Genomic DNA, 21,469 nt, shown 5'->3' on the forward strand with positions numbered 1-21,469 from the left:
TCTATTCCCTTTCCAGAAAGCTCCACGTCCTGACATTCCGGGACATTTCCCCAAATATTTGTATATATTAGAGACCAAAATGACACTAGGAACAGTGGTCTGATATGCATGATGCAGAGCTCAGTCATAGATGTGGAAGGACACAATTGACAAATGGTCATGATGCAACCTGGTTTTGGCAACACCAAAAATTGGTTTATATAAAACCAGAGCCCAAGTATTCAGGTACAGTGATACAATCACATCAGTAAAGCTTTATATAATGAACAGGTACACCTTGAAAAGCCACTTTATTTTGTACAAGTAACGGATGGGAAAATAAAGCCGCTGCAGGTAACAGAAAGCATTTAGAAAACCGCTGAACATTAGTGGCACGGTTCCTATTTTTTGCTAGCCCCAGGCTCTCTGCCGCTTGCCAAGTTTAAGTTACATCAGCGACAGGCACCAATCCAAATAAGTGATGCAGGATCTACATTGTGGGAACCCTAATGGGATCCTTGCGAGGACCATAGAAGGCCAATTGAGGCTAGTAGGGCAGTAAAAGGCTAAGGGCACGCAGAGGTTTGTGGCTGGCATTACTGGTTTTTGTGTGCACTCTCTGCTTACTTCCCTCTACTACCTGCCCAAACCTGTTCTATAAGCTACGCTTTACACTTACTGATTCACATCTGCCCGTGTAGTCACTCCCTCTCCTAAAGGACACGAACTTGGCTGTCGAGTCATCACTGTGTCAGGAAGTGAGGCTTTTCTGGAGAGCTCCCAAGTCATTTCCTAGACAGATACTTCAGTGAGCCTGTATGAACAAACATTCTGCACTAACCCACACAACAATATACACACAGGCCAACAGAACAGAGCCAGAGGAAGCCAGGAGGATGACTCTACTCTGCAGATTTGCTTGGTAACTGCTCTGAAATGTACTGCAGTCTTTTTTCTGTGTGCCATCCCTCTCTCTTTGCTTTTGAACATCAGTGAGAAAAGAAATATATATTTATTATATACACACACACACACAGCAACATGACAGGTGAAAAAAGGGTTACTGGCTTCTAGCCCCATCTGATAAATAGAGCTGCATTAAGAAGGCTCTCTCACTTTGAGATATGATGTCACTAACCTTTATTGATCCACAATCAGGGAGCTCAGCTTATCTCTCCTTCTGATATACTAGCCTCCTGCACTCAAGTCTTGTTTAATACACTGCCCAGCCACACACACACACACACACACACACACACACACATTCCTCAGCTAGCCATCCTTACACCACACCAGATTTCACAGCCAATGATACTGGTCTGACCAAAAAGGTATTTCTACAAAAGTCAAGAGCGGACTGGCAATGTTAATAATGTACAAGGAAAAGTTTTTGCCTTAATTAAGATATTTCAATTGCAAAGAAAAAAAAACAAACAATCCCAAAACAAAAAACACAAGTGTCCATGGGGTTTCCAATTGTTCTGAATGTCCTGGACCTCTTATGCAGACGCCAGTGGGACACAGCCAGGAGCAGGTACTCAGGGAGGGATCAGGCAGAATACATGAAAGGCGCTGTAGGACAAGTGTAGGAATTATACCTCCCATTGATTTTCGCTCTGGGGTATTAGAAAGAACACAGCATTTACCAAGAGATTTTTTTTACTCCCCTGAAAGCGGACTGCTGACTTTCAATCCTAGAAGAGATTTAAAAGAGGCTTATCAGCCAAATGATCACTTGAGAGCCCATCACTTCATCCCATGTCAGATAACTTATCCTATTGTTCCACTTGGAATAACCGTTCCTGACGCCTAAACTAAAAAAAGAATAAGCAAAATAAATAAATACGATGAGGCTTAAAGCTGCTAAAGTGAGGAAAAGCCTAAAACATGTCCCTCGTCACTCATCTCTGTCCTGTTGTGTTCTGTAGCCCCGGGCTTGAGGTAGCCGCAAGCCTGTAATTGGTGAGGGAAGAGATTAGAAATATCGGCAGCTTCTAAGTAAGACTTTAATTTACTGCTCAATCAATAACTCTAGGGTTCTATTGGCAAACTGTCTACATCTCTATTGACTCACACAATTCCTCTTATCAATTTATCAGAAATCATCAGATATGGCTCAAATTTAATAAATAAATGGGAAATAAGCAAGTCTGCCTGCGTGAAAATGGTCGCTCAGAAGGAGCGAGGCGAATTAGAAAATCTACTTTCCACATTTGTGCCCAGTTCCATTTTAGGCTTGCAGGTAAAAGCCATAAATTGAAGCCTTAGATACTGGATCATGCATTAAAATGAAATAAAAAAAATACATAAGAAAAGAAACACCACAACAAAATACAACAACAGGCTCGTAAATGGAGAACAACTGTATTTGATATGGATGGGATGGAATAGCAATGTCCCACTGAAACAGACAGCGCTTTCTGCCACCCTGGCATCTGAATCCCTACATCATATCTACAGGTCTGAGCTTAATTGCTGTTTTGCATTTCATTGAGACAAGTATCCAGTACTTACACACTGCCAGACAAAAACAATAATGCTCTAATGAGGAGGTGCGTGCTAATTAGCCCCCACATCTCTTTCACCACATTATTTTATGCTAGTGGGCTCTCTACTTACACAGCTTGACAAAAGTAACAATTGGAACCCAATTTGGAGACTACATAAGAAAGGGGTGCTGGGGGAGTGGATCCTTATATATGTAATTATACTGGTACTGGGCAGTGTAAAGAATATATCAGTATCACTCTAGGTACAAGAACATGTCCACTGGTCATCCATGTCCTTTTTATGTCATTTTATAAGATATCAAAATAGGCATCTTACACCCCCATATACAGTACATTCAATGAAAATTGACTCAATCCACCAATTTGGACAGGTTTAAGAAGGACCTGAATCCCTTACAAGGTTCTGGGAACAAAACATTTTGTTAATCGTTGCTGTTGATACAGGGAGTCATATTGGGGTCTGGAAGGAATTATCCCTTCTATGGGCCAATTGGCATAAGCCTTGCAGGGCCTGGTCTTCCTCTGGATCAACACAAAGTTTTATACGTTGGCATTGATGGAATGACGTCTTTTTTTCAACCTTATGTACTGTGATTTTGAAAGATTTTACCAACCTTACGTCTATGGGCCTTCCCAAAGTCGCATCCACTTGCATTAGATGTCGGGAGACATAAGGATCAGGCAAGGATATTACTGTGCCCTTTCCAAAACCAGAAGGCACAGAAGAGATGGGTGACAAAGTGATCACTGCACTTATTTGCCTGCCAATGCTAAATAACTAGTATTAAAGGATTATTCCTGTATTTATTCATTGATCACTGAGCCTTAGGATAGGTAAACTTGGTAGCTAGAGTATGACAAACAACAACCCCATATCATCTGTTCATAGTTTACCATACACACTTCCCTACGCTGTACAGCAGGTGCACTTGGTATTGCAGCTCAGCCCCATGCATGTGAATGGGGCATGTCATCTGCAAATAGGCCATGCTAGTAACGTATGTGACGTTGCAGGCCTGTGATGTGATGCGGCTTACAACCGAAGGATAGGCGATCAATACATAAATCAAGGATTATTCCTTTAAGATTTCTATTTTTACAATCTGAGCACAGAATTGTATACAGAGAGCAAGGTATCTTGAGCCACACTGGCATGCTTGCATATACACCAATACACATCACCTTGTTTCTTTGTGTACAATAGATTTCCCCATTTGAATCCCCACCTCCTCCAAATTAAATTCCTCCCCTAAGAGCTTCACAGATCACTTCTGCTCAATCTCCAGAGGTGACATGCAGTATCTACCTGCAAGCTGATAAAGGCAAATCCCCCTGAAACCCAAACTGTACTCTCTGGGGGGAGCACCATTCCTCCGTTGTGAGGTCACTAATCCTCCCCTGGAAGCTTAGAGACCTCCTTGTTAACGTTGTATAGAGGAAGCGTGGATAAACATTAGCCCCACAGGGAATCTGCAATCCCCTTTCACATTCAAACAGATTAATTGATGGAGTTTGATGGCGCTGGGAGGGAAAACGGGGCTGTTTACAATTATTTAACACACTCGTAAACAAATCAAAGCAAATACCCTGATTAGCACCAAGTGCCCAAGGGAGGGGTGTTCTATTAGGAAGATAGTTAGCCTAAGGCCAGCAGACATCTCCAGGGTGCAGAAAGATCCGCCTTCAGGTACAAGAGCCAAGTGCAGCTAACATGGGAATAGTCTAAAATTAAGAACTTCCAACCATCAAAAAATTGAAAATAAAAACAAGCTCCTAAGTTGCGTCTCCTAGTAGTCAGTGTTATAAGACCCGTAAGACTTTCATCGTCTATGTACATCCTAAAATACAGGGGAGACTTCTGAAACACACAGGAGGCACATAAAGGGGAAAAAGGGAAAAAAAAAAAAAGTTTAGAGAAGCTGAGAAAGCTAGAACATGACTTTACTCTGTGGGGCAGCCAGAAGACAAAAAAGATCCCCCTCACAACCCCAAACTGTGCTCCTCGAGTGGATGCTTTACTGTCACTATGGAGATAGTTATACTGTGGTGTATCATCCCCTAACTGCCCTGAGAGCATACTCCAAAACCCACATGTATACGCGTGCAGCTTCAGGCCCCAGAAAATAATAAAGGCAACAGACTATGTAATGATAGCATCTATCTATGGAATATGGATACATAACGGAACTTTGCTCACTTACGTTACTTTATCATGGGACTAAATTACCAAACATCCAACCTGCAGCCAGACAAAGCCTTCCAACCACACATGAGATGAGGAATTTACACCACTTAATCTACATTTTCTTGGTAGAATTTATCATTATAAAACACATGGAAAGAAAACAGCTGCCTTGCTCCTGGATTACATTTGCATTCTTGCTTTAGTGGGATTAACTCATAAGCATCTCACTCAGTAAGGGGAATGGTTTTTAAACCAACCTTATGTATGCCACCAGCCACAGAGCATAAGAGAACTAAGTCCATGTGCAACTGGGGTGTCGGGGGTTTAGAGTTAAATATAAGGGTAAGACACCCGCAGGGTTAAAAGAAGCTGATGTCATGCAAAATCAGATTGAATTCCAACAACCCCACTCCCCCATAGCCTTTATGATTGCCCATAATCCTGTTGCTACAAGAAATAGACTTAAAAGAAAAAAAGTATTATGTTCATAAAAGGGAAATTAGAGAAGAATACAGAAGGACAGGTCTGTGAGGCCTACAAGGCTGTTCTCTGATCATCCCAATGACCATAAATTGAGCAGAGCAAAAATCTCATACTACAAGAGATCCCCATGACCCTACAAAGTGTTCACACAGAGGAAGACCTCTTATGTGAAAAGGACCTATGCAAAATACTTGTCTCACAGATTGGGTTTCCTTCTTGCTCTTAATATTGTGCAACTTTACCCAAGTTTTTTTTTCTTCACACAGTAATTACTGGGTGATGAAGTGCCTATAGGTCAATGAGTGAATCTGTCTTTCACTGTGTGGATATCGCTGTAGTGCAACATGTACTAGAGAAACCATAAAGTGTCCGACACACAGTGGTATAGTAAAGATCCATACAACAGAGATCAGCGATGCAACGGAGTGCATTGGAGCTTCTTATTCCACGTAATGGAATTTCCTTCATGATATTCAGTTGCTGTAGGAGTAGGTCAGGACCGTTAACCATCAATATGTCAATGGAATGAATTTAAGATAATTCTCTGTTGTGTTGTTTCTCTGCATATTGCAGGGTTTATGGTTAGTTCATTTTAGAATTCAGTAAAGTGTGTATAGGAATCTATCACAACCATGTACACACCGGTGCTGCAAGAGACAAAGGGTAGGCATGAATCTGTGTGAAGGTGGGAGGGGCACGGTGCCAGTAAAGACAAGAAATATTTAGAGGACACCAAGATCATAGGAGAGTTGGGAGGGGCGAGGGGGTAGCTGGGACTGTGCCATGATCAGATAAGGAAGTGCAGGTCTGGACCATGCAGCTGGCAGACAGGATGAACAGCAGTCCCACTCACACAAACAGCCATCTCAATAGCAACTTGCTGATATCTGAATCTAGATTAATGATAGATCACAGAGATATAGTGGGAACCGTGGAGACATTCCAGTGCTGGCACAGGCGAGTCTGAAGACTGAGCTTCAGATGTAGAATGCCATATTCCTAATGAGCGCATGATGGCCTTCAAAACTGTGGCTCTCTTAAAGTCACAGAGCAACACTACATCTGGATTCATATCCAGAATTCACAAGTGTTGCACTGAACCATAGTGTCAGGAATTTATAAAAATGTTATGTATTATATATCCCGATTTTCTACAAATACCGCCATTATTGCTTAGTATAGTTTTCCAGAAAATTGCATTAGTAGAAAATAATTATATTTAACATTATATGCACCCTGCCATATAAAATAACCAATAGGCACTATCAATAATAATACATATTAAGCTACTTCAGTATGTCCTATATAACTATCACTCCCCTCCCCCCCCCCCCCCCCAATTTTTTTAATTTCTAAAAATTCTGGAAAGTATTATGCTTCTCTATCCATAGCTTCCGGAATCGAGAGCCGCTCACCCAGTCAGTATGGAAATCTGTCGTCCTAATGACTGAATCATAGCCATTTTTTTTTTTTTTATCAGGCAAGACGCTAAAACAGTGCCACCTAATGCTGGTTCATGTAAAATTGGCCCCGATTTACTACTACTGCAGGAAGGTCCACCTTGAATAAGCAGAATCACATTCATATGAACCAAAATAGAACCTACGTATATGTGACACCGCAGCAATGTTTAGGCTCCAGACGTGATGCAACGCTAGGAGACTCTGCACAAGGCCTTGCAGCCTATTCTTAGGAATCTATACTAACTTCTCACTTAGAGGTTTGACAAACGTTGTGCTATCTGTACAGTGTGAATGTGATCCCCCTCTCCTCAGTGGCAAAAAAAGGTTAGAGAGTTTAATGTTGGGGACATCTAATGAGATCGCTGTTAAGCAGTTGTGAATGCCCCTTTATACTTTACGAGATAAAACATAGGATAATAGCAACCATTAAACCATATCCAATGCACAATATTGTTTTATTAAAATTACTGTGTGAAAAAAAACCAGTCCAACTGGTATAATATGAGATGGTCTTCCGCAAAGGAAGCTGATTTAACATTACAAAATGAGCAGGCCCGGATAAAGCTAGGTTTACTTGCGTGCTTAAATTGTAGTCCTGCAAGGGTTTACGGAAATGATGCACATAATCCGGCTACAAATGTGTAACTGATATAAACGCATATTTGTTAAGACTAATATAAGCCCAGGTACAAGGATTTAATTGCAGACAGGTAGTAGTGTAGAGAACAAGTAATGGTACTCTTTATACATAATACCCACGGTAAATTAATATATATATCTTGACGAATGTCGTTCATGTTCGGGTTGCTGTGGAGACCAAATGCTCAGCTTTTCTAACTGGATATTCAGAAATGAAGAAGGCGGGACCGAAGGGAGGGGAGGAAAGAAAAAAAAAAAAAAAAGAATGGCCGATTGGTCGAGGGTTAGAAACCAGCATGCAAGGTACACCCAGCGCCAACACTATCACATTAATTCCTAAAGTAACCCTCAGGCTCTACTGTAACATACAAGCAAAACAAAATCTACCCCTCTCCTTGTTCAGACTAACTACCTCACCATAAAAGCACATTGTAGTGAAAACCCAATTTAAAAGAGGCACCGTCATACTTCTATATATATTAAAAAGGATATACGCAACTACACTCGGTATATAGCAGGGAAGAGGCAAGACACAGAAATACGATGGATTTATTATAGGCACAGGTTTTGGAGAACCAGTCTATTACCTGCTCCAGATAAGATACGAAAGACAACAGGATCAGAGCTTAACAAAAACCAAAAAAAAAATACACAAAAAGAGATGGGGGAAAAAAAGGTGTGTTCGAGACAGCCTAGGTTTAAAAAAAAAAAAATAAAAAAATAATTCACAGCTGGAGACATAACAGGCCAGATGAGAACAAAAGAAAAACAAATATTCCACGCATCGCCGTTCTCTCATGTATTAGATATAGGATATGATGGGGAAAAATTACAGCTCCCTTAGGGAGTTTGAAAAAAAAAATAAAAATTACAAACACCCTCTCAGCGCCTTGTGGTTGCTGCCAGGACAGTGTTCTGGCATCTGATGTGTGTAGATATATATATGTATATATACACACACACTTATGTGTGTATGTATATTTTTTTCCTAGTACCAAACACAAGACACTGCTGTGACACTGCTGATAACCTCCACGAGTGAAAGGATAAAAAGGTAGAAGATGATGAAGTCAAAAGATTTGGGATATTAAGACAAACCAACGAAAAATTCCATTAAACCATGGCATAAATTCATACTAATAATAATCAGAAATACTACTAATAAAAGCCAACAACATACAAGTGCTTCATTTTTTTTCTCTTGACTACCCTCCCTTCACATAAAATAAACTTAGATGGATTTCTAAAACCAGGGATCACACATAGATCTCCTGATTCCCTGCAGTCACAATGAAAAGCACCTTAGCTCAATTCTCATTGAACAAAAGGCCAGCAGCAGAGGGGCACGAAGAGGTTACCCTATGGTTTCTCTGTGAGCCAAAGTGTCAACACACAGAAGCACTTTAAGCCATTGCTGGCTACTAGAATCAGAGAGGGTGAAAAAGGAAAAGGAAAAAAAAAAAGATGGTCTGGTCGCCTCGGCTTCCGGGTGCTTTAATCTGCTTACAATAGCAATGTCATATAGTGCCGCATAGGCCACACAATTTGAAACATATTTAATTTAGACAAGAAACTAAAATTGAAATTAAAAAAAGGCAGCTGCTAAATATTTTTTTTAAACTACACGTGTGACAAATTAAATTGGACATAACAGGTTTCAAAAATCGCAGAACAATCTACAGACCCAAAATGGTAGAGAGGAGGGGGCTCCACTTTTGGATCTCTCAGCAGGAGACTATCAGAGTCGGGATTTGCAAATGAATTGAACATTCATTATACAATGTTTTCCACGCTCCTCTTTTTCTTTCCGAAATGAAATGAGGAACTAAAGGAAAGTGAAGGGGAGGGGGGCTGAGAGGACAAGTGGCCACTGATGGGCCCTATGTAAAAAATATTTGAGAGAGAAAAAAATATTGTACTATACCACAATCCGTAGACAGCAAACATCCAAATACGCATACTGTACTTTATCACAATACCCACCATGAAAATAACTTCATTTATTTGCATGGGATTTTTTGAAATAGGAATTCAAATGTATGAAGTTAATTAAACTAAAAAAAAAAAAAAAAAAATGTTTTTATATTTATGTACTAAGAAGAAAGGACATGATCCAAGAGCCTCGGCAACTGCAAGTTTTCATGGCAGATACTTAATATTTATTGGTGTTTAAAATCTAAAAGCCCTTGCTTTGTGTTTGACTTAATACTGGGCCAGACAGAGCTTCTAATGAGGCAGCATTACAATCAGCCTGTAATACTGAATTTTTAATGCAGCTTTGGATTCTGTTACATAATAATTCTAAAACAGAAGAGGACGATGGGCTAAGAGAGCCAATATGGGGCCCCTGAAATTTAAAGATATTAAAATTGTCACTACCTCACATAAAGGGGACATCTAAGTCTTAGGTCAGCATACAGGGCAATAGGGAATAGGGCATTAATAAATTATTGCAAGGCCCAGAGATTTCACTGGTCAGTTGGGAAAGGATCTTTAAAAAAAAAAAAAAAAGGGAAAACAATATAAATAAAAATGGTGGCCAGATTACAAGACAGCTGACACCAGGCCTCAACTACATCCGCAGAAAAAAGTCAGTAACCTCACTAGTCCATCATTTCAAATCACAGCCAAGCCATGATAGTGGCATGAAATGCCCAAGTGGTTGAGCAACAGGGGATTGGCAGTGGGAACTTATCAAGCACATGCATCTGACACTATGCAATAGCCCACAACTGACAGTTCTGAACCACGGCAATGATTTAGTGATTACAAACATGATAACATAGTGTGTAACTGTAAAACCACAGTATCATAGCCAACTTCCTCCAACATACACAAAGAAAAAGCGGACGCTAAAAATACAGGGATATGAAAAAAAATATATAGCAAAACGTAGGAAATAAAGTCGAAACAGGAATTCATTTCATATTCATTAAGAGACGTACCTGGAAAGCTATGAAACGAGAGAGAAAAAATTTAAAGGAAAAAAAAAAAAAAGGGTTGGGCTCGTGTTGAATTATCAGGCAGAAAAAGAGCTTAAAATACTTTCCATTTCTTGTACTAACAAATTACGATTTAAATGTCTTTTTTTTTTCCTTCCAAGTTGTAGCAACAGGAATAACTGGTCTGGTGCGATGGGCAGTATATTCAAAACTGCTTTGTAATATGATCTGCAGACCTAACCTTATTTGCCTGAATTCAATAGGGTTTTTGCTGGTTTTGTTTTTAGCTAAGCTTTAGAGCAAATACTTCACAGGCAGGTCGCAATCTGTAACACAAGAGACAGAGACACAGTGAAAAATCGAGGGAGGAAGGGGCCTGAAAGATTAAAAAACCCAAACTAAACCAAAGCAGTTGGTATTCTTTTCTCTTTTTGTTAATGTTGCCTCTTAGCATACAAGCTGACCCCGTTTTGTTGGGCAGCTTTTTTCTCATTCTAGGATTCCTTGCACCTTTCTTCACGGTTTCGAACTTACTGTGACCCTAAGGACGCAATCACTGAGCCTAAACAACCTTTCCATTGGATGATGGGGTAAAAAATATATATGTATATCTATACCCAAGAGGACATTCAATGCCTCCCGACAGGATGATAGGCCCAGCTACAGATACACACTCACCACAATAAAGCCTGGAGCTATCTTTACAGCTTAAATACAATATCAACAAACACAAGCATCCCAAATATATATAAACATGAAAATGAAAAATAGAATTTAAATTCTACAAGATTTTAAAAATAAATCCAAAATTGAGGTATGCAAAATGTATTTTAAAAAAGGAAAATAAACACATCTGGATGTGACAATGGAAAGCAGAGAGAAAAAGTAGCAAAACGTAAAGAATCAAGCCACGTACAATGTAGTACTGTCAGATTAAAGCAAGATGGTCCTGAGGGTGGGAGGGATTGGGTCTCACTGTCTCTGAAGGACCAGGATTGTTCAGCATCAGTACCTTTTACCTCAGAGATGGGGGGGAAAAAAATATCCATCTGGTCAACATCTACATCCTTTAACAAAAACCTAGTAACAAACATTTCTAAGGATGTATTGATGGAAGGGACAGGTCAACCTCTGACACCAGCAGCATATAAAGGTGACCCTGACACAAGGGGAAGCCAAAAAAAAAAAAAAAAGTCAAATTGTATCGCTTAAATATTTTCATTACCCTAGCTTCACGTGCCGACAAAAATCAAAAATATACTGCACACATGTACATTACAAATGAAAGACAGTATGAATAAGGGTGCACATACTTTCCGGTTGCAAGTGTACACCATCATACAATATTCCCCATATTCCAAACACACAGCAATCCATGTTCACAGTTTGACGTCCATAAAGAGACATAAGCACCATAAGAATCCCAACGCCTAGAGAAGGAAGACGACTGGCCAGTCCACGCAGCTGAAAAGTACAGGAAATGAAGGAAAAGGATTTCCTACAAACACTTATTGATTATGGAAATCATCTCGACATTGTGTTTTTCCCAATAGCCAGAAATACATTTTACAATGCTGCGAGAAAAAATAATAATAATAAAAGTTATAGCTCAAGAAAATAAAATAATTCAATAGAACACAATAAGATGAGTCTTCTCGAATGACAAAGAGGCAGACAACCTAACCTATGTACATCACACATAGGCTCCTATGCTGATCCTGGGGTGACTGCCTGGAATACAGGACATGAATACTTTTCCCCTGAATACAGAATGACATCCAGTCAGTGCTGTCACCATACAGTCCTCTGGCATAAAGACAAACAAGTTATAGAAAAATATTGCTACAATGTGTCCTATCTTATCAGATGATCCAGGGGACACAAGTGGCACAGGGATAATGTGGCATTACCTACTGGACACTAATATAGTCTATAGGATGTGCACACACTACACCAGATGAACATAAAGAAGAGAAATTAAAAAAAAAAAAATACCAAAAAAGTTGTTTATAAATATTACTCCATTGTGTGAAAGACAATGTAAAAGGTAATAGTGATGTAGTCTTCCTATGGCAGCTAGTAATAATAATAGTGTATGTGATGTGCAGGAAGGTACACAGTGATGTGTACATGGGGTGCCAGGCTGTAATAGCAGAGGTGATATCGGGGTGCACACTCTGCTATATGATGTGTATATGTATGAGTACAGAGCAGGGCTGCCAGGCACAATGACACACGAGCCAGTGCTGGAGGACTGGGAGCGCACAGTATGACATGGAGGGGAGAGAAGTGTGCACAGGACCCTGGAGCTCAGGTCAGTGCCGTGCTGGAGGTGCCCGGGGCTCCCCTGGCAGGAGGAGGGGGCAGGGGTACAACTTGTCACTTACTGCGGGCTCGGGTCCGGGGTGCGCACCGGCGGCGCTGCTGCTGCTGCTGTACGGTTCGGCTCGGCTCTTCTTCTTCTTTGGATTAGTCCGATCCGGCTCTTCCCGGGGTCCCATGAAGCCGCTCGGGCTTGGCCCCGGAGCGGTGCGGGGTGCAGGGCTGAGGGCTGGAGCCGGGGGGGAGAAGCTCCGGACACCAGGAGCCGCGCTCACATCTGATGGTCGCCGAGCGAAAAAAAAACTCTTTGGATCTTTATTCTGCTAATTAGTTTCCTGCAAAAAATGGCTGATTAATTCAGTGCGCATGTGCTTCATTACACAGGCACGACGGGAAGGGCTAATTACCAGCGCCTGGATCAATGAGATTCAGAGGGGAGAGGAGAGGAGAGGGGGGAGAGAGGGACAGGGGAGGAGAGGAGAGGGGCTGGGGCTGGGGGAGTGAGGGACAACAGGGGGCTCAGGGGTGAAGGACAAGGGGAAACAGGGGGCAACTCATGGGACTGGGGGCAAGAAGTCTGCAGGAATTACTTTGGGGGGTAGAGGAATGACACTTGGAGGGGGAGGAAGTGCTGGGACAATGACAGTGATTAGCGGGCAGGGGGCACAGGTGGGTGATGGGCACAGGTAACAGGATAGTGGGGGGGGGGGCAGAGGATGAGTCTGTGCAGGAATGGGGCAGGGGAGCAGAGGGACACTCACTAATAATGGGGTGGGACAGTGATAGGGGGCACAGGTGAGTGAGGGGCTCATGTGCAGCTGGGGGAGAAGGACTGTGCAGGAATGAGAAGGGGCAGGAAGTGTAGTATTAGGACCCCGGGAGAGGGCAGGGGTGAGGCTGGGGGTAAAGTGAAGGAATGGGGTAAGTGAGGTGCTGAGATACAAGGGCTACACACTGCGGGGTACCTGGTAGGCATGGAGGGGCACTGCTGCTGGGGGAGAGGGTAAGTCATGGGCAGGAGCTGGAAGGGGCCGCACCGGTGACAGGGGGCAGCACAGGTGACAGGAGCAGGACAGGCGCTGCCGCAGGAACAAGAAGCGGAAAGTTTCTCCCGGGCAGAGGCTCAGCTCTCCAGTGCTGTGTGCATTGTGTGAGGATCTGATGGGGAGGAGGTACAAGCAGCACCCCTACATGCCAGGGCTCATATGTGTGTAACTGTGGTACATGTACACGGAGTGATGCCGGGGACACTCATGTGCACCAAAAAGTTAGGAGCAAGTTGTGGCATCACCGGAGAGATCACAGGGGATCACAGGGCATCTGGGAGGGGGTGTAGGGAGTGACGGGGGGAGTGGAGGCAGAAAACTGACCCTGAGGTATTTTGTGTGGTCGGACACAAATAATCAGGAGCTGCCCCCCTCCTCCCAGGACAGCAGCGGCCACCTGCACTCAGCTCAGCACTCGGGATGGACGCCAGGCAGTCAGCTCGGGCTGGACATAGAGCAGACAAGGGGAGGCCGCTGTCACCCACATGGAGGGCAGGAGTCTTCAGGGGGGCTACACTGCTCAGGTAAGAGAGACAGAATACCCTCCCTTACTGTCCCCTGCCTGGGGATCCCCAGAGGTAGATCCCTACATCTTACAATACTTCTACACATAGTCATAGACTTATTAGTATTATTATTAATAACACGCAGCAAGAAAAGCACTTTTACTACCCCGAATTCCAGCATGATCCCGTCATGTACCCATGCCAAAAATCTATCTAGTGTATATATATATATATATATATATATATATATATATATATATATATATATATGTCTTCTATGTATGTGTACAGTATATGTATTAAATATACATTGCAAGCATATGTATACAAATATGTACACACATGCATACACACTTATACAGAAGACATTATATGTAGATATTTATTCACTTATATCCACTGTGGAGAATGTAGGTGTATATTTGTATAACTATATACTATATATATATATATATATATATACACACTCACACATAGATACACATAGTAAGTTTTGCACATATATACTTCTATACTTCACTTTATAACTATTTAATATTTTTACGTAGTAAGGGAAGTAAATATTCTATATGTATCTTTGTCAATTTCTCCAGAGAGCATTTAGAAAACAGTTGATATTAAATGGATAGCACAATAACATGGTCTCATATTATACATTATTCTCATCCTTGGGTAATTCTGCCAATTTCCACAAGTGATTTTGTTTTTTTTTAAATATATGACTCGACATTGTTCATTATTTCCTGTTGTTTCAAGACAATATTTGGCACCATGGTTAAAAATAATCATTGCAATAATATTAGGTATTATTTACACTAAACAGTGTATATATATATATATATATATATATATATATATATATATTAGTCTAAGGAACATGTAACATAACACTTTTATTATAATACATATATGTAATTGCGTGTATATAAACACATCAATTACATCTTATTCAATTGTTTTAACTATATCTGTACCTTTCTATAAACACACACACAGATATATATCTATCTAGTTATCCAGATATATATTAATTTATATGTATGCATATATCCATATATATATTTCTGCCTAGTTCTCCTTAGCTATCTCGGTGACTATCTGTCTATCAGCACCCTGGACAATGGGATGTTGAGGTGTTTTCGTTGTACTCGGCTCCTGGCCGGTGAGATCCGTTTATATTCGTTCCTGGGAGGCTTTTCACATCGAACTCTTGGAACATTCGTTGCGTGTGACTGCCATACAGGGGGCATTTGTGTTGTAGTGCTGGCAGTGTGCAGCCTCAGGTGTAGGTGGGTATCGGAGGCTGGCAGTGGTGGTAGCACTAGTGTGCGCACAGGGTGAGGGGAAAGTCCCACTACACACAGGACAAAACTAAGGACATCCCGACCAAGTGTCACCCGCCCTAAATACAGATCACAGGGCTGCTAGAAGACACTTCTATAGTAAAGGGAAGCCCTGATATAAAGTCACAGGGTTATACATTCATATATGTGTATATATATATATATATATATATATATATATATATATTTACAATCTGCAGTTTTCCTATGTGACGTATTCTTCTCCAGAGAGACCCCCTCCCCTACATTATTTGCACACACATATGTGAGGGTCATGGTAATGTCCATGAATAACTACAGCCTCTTCTATGGGGCATCAGCAGTAATCCCATTAATCTGCATGAGCAATGAATATCCGAGAAGTAAGCAGGGGAGATGTAGGTGCTGGGGGGATGAGGGGATGGGGGCACTGGAGGGCAGGATGGGGACGCATGATGGCAGGAGAGGGGTCAGGACAGGGCAGGAGACGGCTCTTACTCTCTCAGGGGGAAGCCCCATTACACAACAGCTGCTCTCACTTATGCTCCACGACTACAAGTGTAAACTAACAGGACCCACAAATCCACTGGCGATTATACACAGTCTGATGCTAGCCACCTACATGTGCCCCCAAAATACCTTCTGCTGTGTAGTCCACCTGCAGGGTATCACTTTATCAGGGCTTCTAAGTATGGGAGAACACATTTGACTTTTGTGTCCTACTGTATGTAGTCAGTCCATGTGTGTCTGATGCATGTGTACATAACAGAGATGCAGTTTCACACTTATTTGGAGTATGACTATGTATAGAAAGATATATTGGAACAAAGATAAACACACCAGCCATTTATAGCATGCAAGTGCACAAATACAACATAGAACAAGAATAAGGAGATTGTTCAGTTACATAGTGCTAAATGAAATATGTCTTTATGCAAACATAAGTGCAAACGTGAGATAAAATATAGAGATTTGGTAGATATAAAAATGTAGACAGTGTAGATATAAATGTATACCTAAATGTATACCTAGTAGAGATGTTCTATCTATCTATCTATCTATCTATCTATCTATTTCATGTTTATATATCCATCATCTATCTAGATTGATAATCTTTTGTGTATATTTAAGGAATACTATATTTGAAGCATACCAACTATTTATAGGATCACTTCCAGACACAATATACAAGTAGAATAGAAGTAAAAAATGTCAATTAACACATTTTATATATTAATAATAATAATCTTTATTTATATAGCCATCAAATTGTGCAGCGCTTTACAAATAAACATACATTTTTTTCTTGAAATGTAATAAAAATGAGGACATTTAACTGATGATATGTCTGCACCATAGTGGGCCGACTGTCCAGGTGGTGCCCCTGATATCATTATTTTCTGGGTATATAGCATAATCAAGCTGGCCTGCTGCACACACTGCTTGACCTCTGCCCTTTCATACAGGCCCAGTCCTATCATGTCACATTCATATATTTAATGCAGCAGCGTGAGACTTCTATATCTACCAACTACGCCGCACGTTTGAATATTATATTTCTTCATGGTCGTGGTATTGTTACCATTATGTAATGTATAGATGTAGATATATGAAAATATATTGTGTTTCTCCAATTATTTTTACTTTTCGTATTAAAAAACAAAACAAATGAAACTATAAATACATATATATCCAATATATCTAACTATACACACACATATATACATATATATACATTCCTACTATTGTTTTTATAGGTATGGATATTCAGGATTACATCCACCAATTCTCCTCTCTAAATAGGCAAAATAATAATTTAGTGGTCCAAGAAAGCGCTGCTGCATCCATCCCTATAACTTCACAAGGGTTTATAGCCTGCAGTGCATGTCATGGACTGTTATAGGTAGCTGTCGGTCCATTGTGTATACCATTGAGAACAAAATGTTTAGTCCAGACTTAGACTTATTAAAGGGGAGAACGAGTGAATGGTCATATGGGTCATTGCTATGATTGGAGGCCTTTTGTACAATTGGGTTTTATTTATAATGCAGCATACCCCATTTATGCTCATCTTTCTTAATGTGCTTTATAGTGTGCTTTCTCTATAGTGTTATATGATATATATGTCTTTACATGCAAGCCAAGCCTGCTTTGTAAATTTTGATACAACACCTTCATTTGGGTTAATGCCAAGGTGTATGCCAATACTGTTTATAGTGCTATCTTGCGGGTAACTGCAATACTTTGGAACAGTAAACTGTACCCTATACTGGCCTATGTTATCATAGGTGAGATGTATGACATTGCTATATTCTCTCTCTATATCTGTCAAACCTGGCCAAATTGTCACATTTTCTGAATTATTGCACTAGAAACAATGTCATGGAAATTAATAGCAATATATTTCCAAATATATATTTTTTTAATTTAATTCCTGGCTATGATATGTACAGTGCTTTATCATAATCCGTACCTACCTCTTCAATATATAAACTGTTATTTTTGCCACTTTTCAAACCAGAAAAGTAAATGGCTGCTAAAATGATCCTATCTATAAAACCACTGTCTCATTCTCTGTGTGATCTTCAGTATTTCCTATGTACTGATACTATGTATCAATCTGTATAGTATCTTTTATATCTACTAATATATATATATATATATATATATATATATATATATATATATATATATATCACAAATGTTTATTTTAACCCATTACTAAAATATAATATATTATGGAGCAGTATAAATGGTTCACTAATCATAAATATACCCCTTTATAACTATTGCGTGTCATTGAAGTCACCATTCATTTACAGGTATGTTGACAGTAAAGGGTTGAACAGTTTGCACAAACATTGGGAATTTGTCCCCAATTAAATTAACAACCCCCCCCCCCCCCAAAGATTGGATTTAAAGTATAAACCTTAACTAACACAGGCCTTCATTAAAAGCACACACCTGTAGGTTATAAATAATAGCCCAAGTACATATGCAGAGCATCATTACAATACATATACCTAAATAAACGACTGGATTGTAATGAAAAACCTATAAAGTTTAATTGCAAAAAAGAAAAATACAGTAAAAAAAATTGGCACCTGAAAATGTATCACTGTGCACATTCACACACACATACAAATGCACACTCAAACAAGAATTTTAATAGCACAATTACACTGGTTATTCCTAAAAGCCTCTCACGCCACCGAGTGAAATAAATAGATGGTGATTTAAATTGCCCTGTATTCGGACATGTTCCTTTTTTTTTTTGCTGGTGAGATTTCCAGAGCAGCTTTATGCATTATTCAGACTGTAGAAAATAAATAGCGTTGGCTGTTGGGTTGTGCTTATTGGAATGTAGGAGTTATATCTGTGATATTGCTGGTCAGATCACTTTTTTTTGTGGTTGTGTTTTCGTAAAATTAGCTTTGCTATTCTACTGGGTCAGAACTCTTGAACATTGGTAATGATACTGTGATTAAATGTGCCTGTTGTCACTCACGGTACAGGGAGCCATTTTCTGGTAGGAGAAAACATCTGTGAAGCTGATGCTGTCTCACAATTCACAAGGGGTAAGGGATTTGGAAAAAGCGTAATGTACCTTGTGCAATAGTAATACCTTCTGCTAGTTCTATATAGAAAGGACATTTGTAAAAGTGGCACAAAATGAAAGGTCCATCTCGTCTACATTTTCTGTATATGTAATTGCAATGCAATGCTCCCTGTTGTCAGCCATTTCACCACTTCTGTAGTGTTTCTCAAAGGTATATCAGGTCAGTCAAAGGAAATGTCACCTGTTCTCCTGTGCTGATAAGCCCCAGATACATTTACATATAATTGTATGAATCACATTAGCAGTTCTGCTTATAAGCAGTATTTGCAAAAATAGGTGGGGGTCTCCACGAAAGAGGTGATAGGTAAGCATGTGCTGGTATTTCATTTTCTATATATGCTTCTAGAAAATTTATCTGAATGTAAAGCTGTTAAATTGTTCTCTGCACAAAAGCTTGAGTCTGTCTATAAAATGCACAAAAATTGATAAAATAAAATTCAAAAACAAAAATTTAAGTCGTAGATGTGTATGCTGCTTTATAAGGGGGTATCATATTCTCAGGAATGATATACACCCTGATAGAAGTGTTATAAGTCTGGATGCACTTACCATTTATACATACTGGCAGGTGTGGATCTGAGGTGTATGTAATAGTTACTATATCTCATGTCAAGATTAACAGCGCCAAAGGAAATCATTTTCTGGAGAGCAACCAAGTGCCAGGAATTTCAGGTTTGGCTTGACATCCTTGGTATGTGCAACATTTTTTTTTCATTTCCACCATACCCAGGGAGTGCCCATTCACAAACCCCAAAAAAGGCCTGAAGGCAGCAAAAAGAAACATACCACAATGTGCATAAAACAGACAAGGCAAATAAAAACATTAAAGGACATCTACTACCAGAATTAAGGATTGTAAATCAAGTACACTGACATACTGTTGTGTGTCCTTTCTGTCATGATCCGATCTTCTTTTAGCTTTTAAAGTCCTTATGTTTACCAAAAAGGTATTTATAATTATTCAAATGAACCTGAGGGGCTCCGGGCTCCATAGATGTCAATGGAGCCTGGGGCCCCTCCTGCTTATTTGCATATTTATTTTTGATAAAATGGCTTAAGAAGCTAAAAGAAGGGCAGATCATGACAGAAGGGACACACACCGGTATGTCAGTGTGCTTGGTTGACAACCCTTCATCCTGGTGGTAGATTTCCTTTAAGAGCAAAATATTAACAAAAGAAAAAAGACAAGCAGCTCAAAGGCAAAGCATGCCTTTTGCAAAATAACATTATCCTTTGGCCTGGCCAATGTTATCGGCAATATGACATATACACACCACACAACTTACTTGGGGTTACCACCTTGTCAGTCTGCACACCCTAAAACTTGCTGGTGTCCATCATGTGGAAACTGCGTTTTCAGCTCGTCACCTCACTGACTGCATGCACTTAACCGTCTGCTTGCTGTTGTACAATAAGGTGATATGTAGGTGGCCAGCTGTAAAAAGAATGCAGTACTGTGAGGCATAGATTAAGGAAAGATTAATGCTTTTATGATTAATATTAGTTTCATTTATATAGGTTCATAGGAATAATTATCATACTACAGCAATACTACTATTAGTGACATTACTAATACATTTAGTATTAAATACTAATAATCATTAACTAAAATGCTACTACTACTTCTAGTAATAACTGGAAAACAGTGGTAAATATTAAGGATGATGCTGTAAATAATATTAGTACTAACGATAATCATAGTAATAGTGAAGCTGCTAACACTATAAATACTAATAATACAGCTAGTAATGTTATTAATATGATAATATTAATAATAAGACCGCTATTCCTGCAAATAACATCCTGCCTGCAAAACTATTACTCCTAAAACTAGTAGTAATACTACTGCTACTATAACTTGCAGTAAGACTAATAATATGATAACTGTAATAACAATACTGGCAACACAAGTACTATTACTGTTACTACTGCCAGTAATACTAGTAATAATATTATATAATTGCTTTATCTCATATCAGTGATAGCAATGATCATATTGCTGCCAAAAATACCTATAATATTTCATAACAATGGCAAAGATATTTAGGAATAAGGATGATGACAACAGTTATTGAAATAATTAAGTCTAATCAATCAATTAGTATTATAATGACAATACTCTGTAATTGTAACATTGTAATATAAATTTGGGCGCATGTTGTATGCTAAAATACAATGGCTGGAAAAGCTGGTTGTGAGAGCCTGAGCTCCAGAAATGAATAGTGAGAGTCTGGAGTCTTTGTCTATGTGAAGGCCTCTGTATCCCCGGTCCACATGTACAGACTCCAGGAATTCCTCCTCATTTATTGACCTGCCAAGTAGCACGAGAGCCTGGAGTTCAGGGTGACAGGAGGCTCCTCTTCCATGCCCCTCCAGGCTCTCACTTCCACACACTCACAATAACTGTCACCCTCAAGCACCTGCTCTGTGTGTGCCAGGTACAGTGATGTATG

General features: G+C 39.9%; 1 protein-coding gene across 4 annotated transcripts in view; it reads right to left on the minus strand.

Annotated features, from left to right (window-relative positions):
• ZFHX3 (zinc finger homeobox 3) overlaps positions 1 to 20,439 on the minus strand; it is a 72,557-nt gene extending 52,118 nt beyond the window's left edge. Inside the window, exon 1 of one of the 4 annotated variants that reach the window (XM_072117339.1) lies at positions 20,303 to 20,439. The gene's annotated coding sequence lies outside the window, so the exon portion shown is untranslated. Of the gene's footprint in view, positions 1 to 11,514; positions 11,607 to 12,588; positions 13,222 to 20,302 lie in introns of those variants that run through there. The other 3 variants (XM_072117341.1, XM_072117337.1, XM_072117340.1) reach the window with 3 other exon arrangements.
• Between the last annotated feature and the right edge of the window lie 1,030 nt (positions 20,440 to 21,469).

This window comes from Engystomops pustulosus, chromosome 7 (genome assembly GCF_040894005.1).
Source record: "Engystomops pustulosus chromosome 7, aEngPut4.maternal, whole genome shotgun sequence".
Taxonomy (NCBI): Eukaryota; Metazoa; Chordata; class Amphibia; order Anura; family Leptodactylidae; genus Engystomops; species Engystomops pustulosus.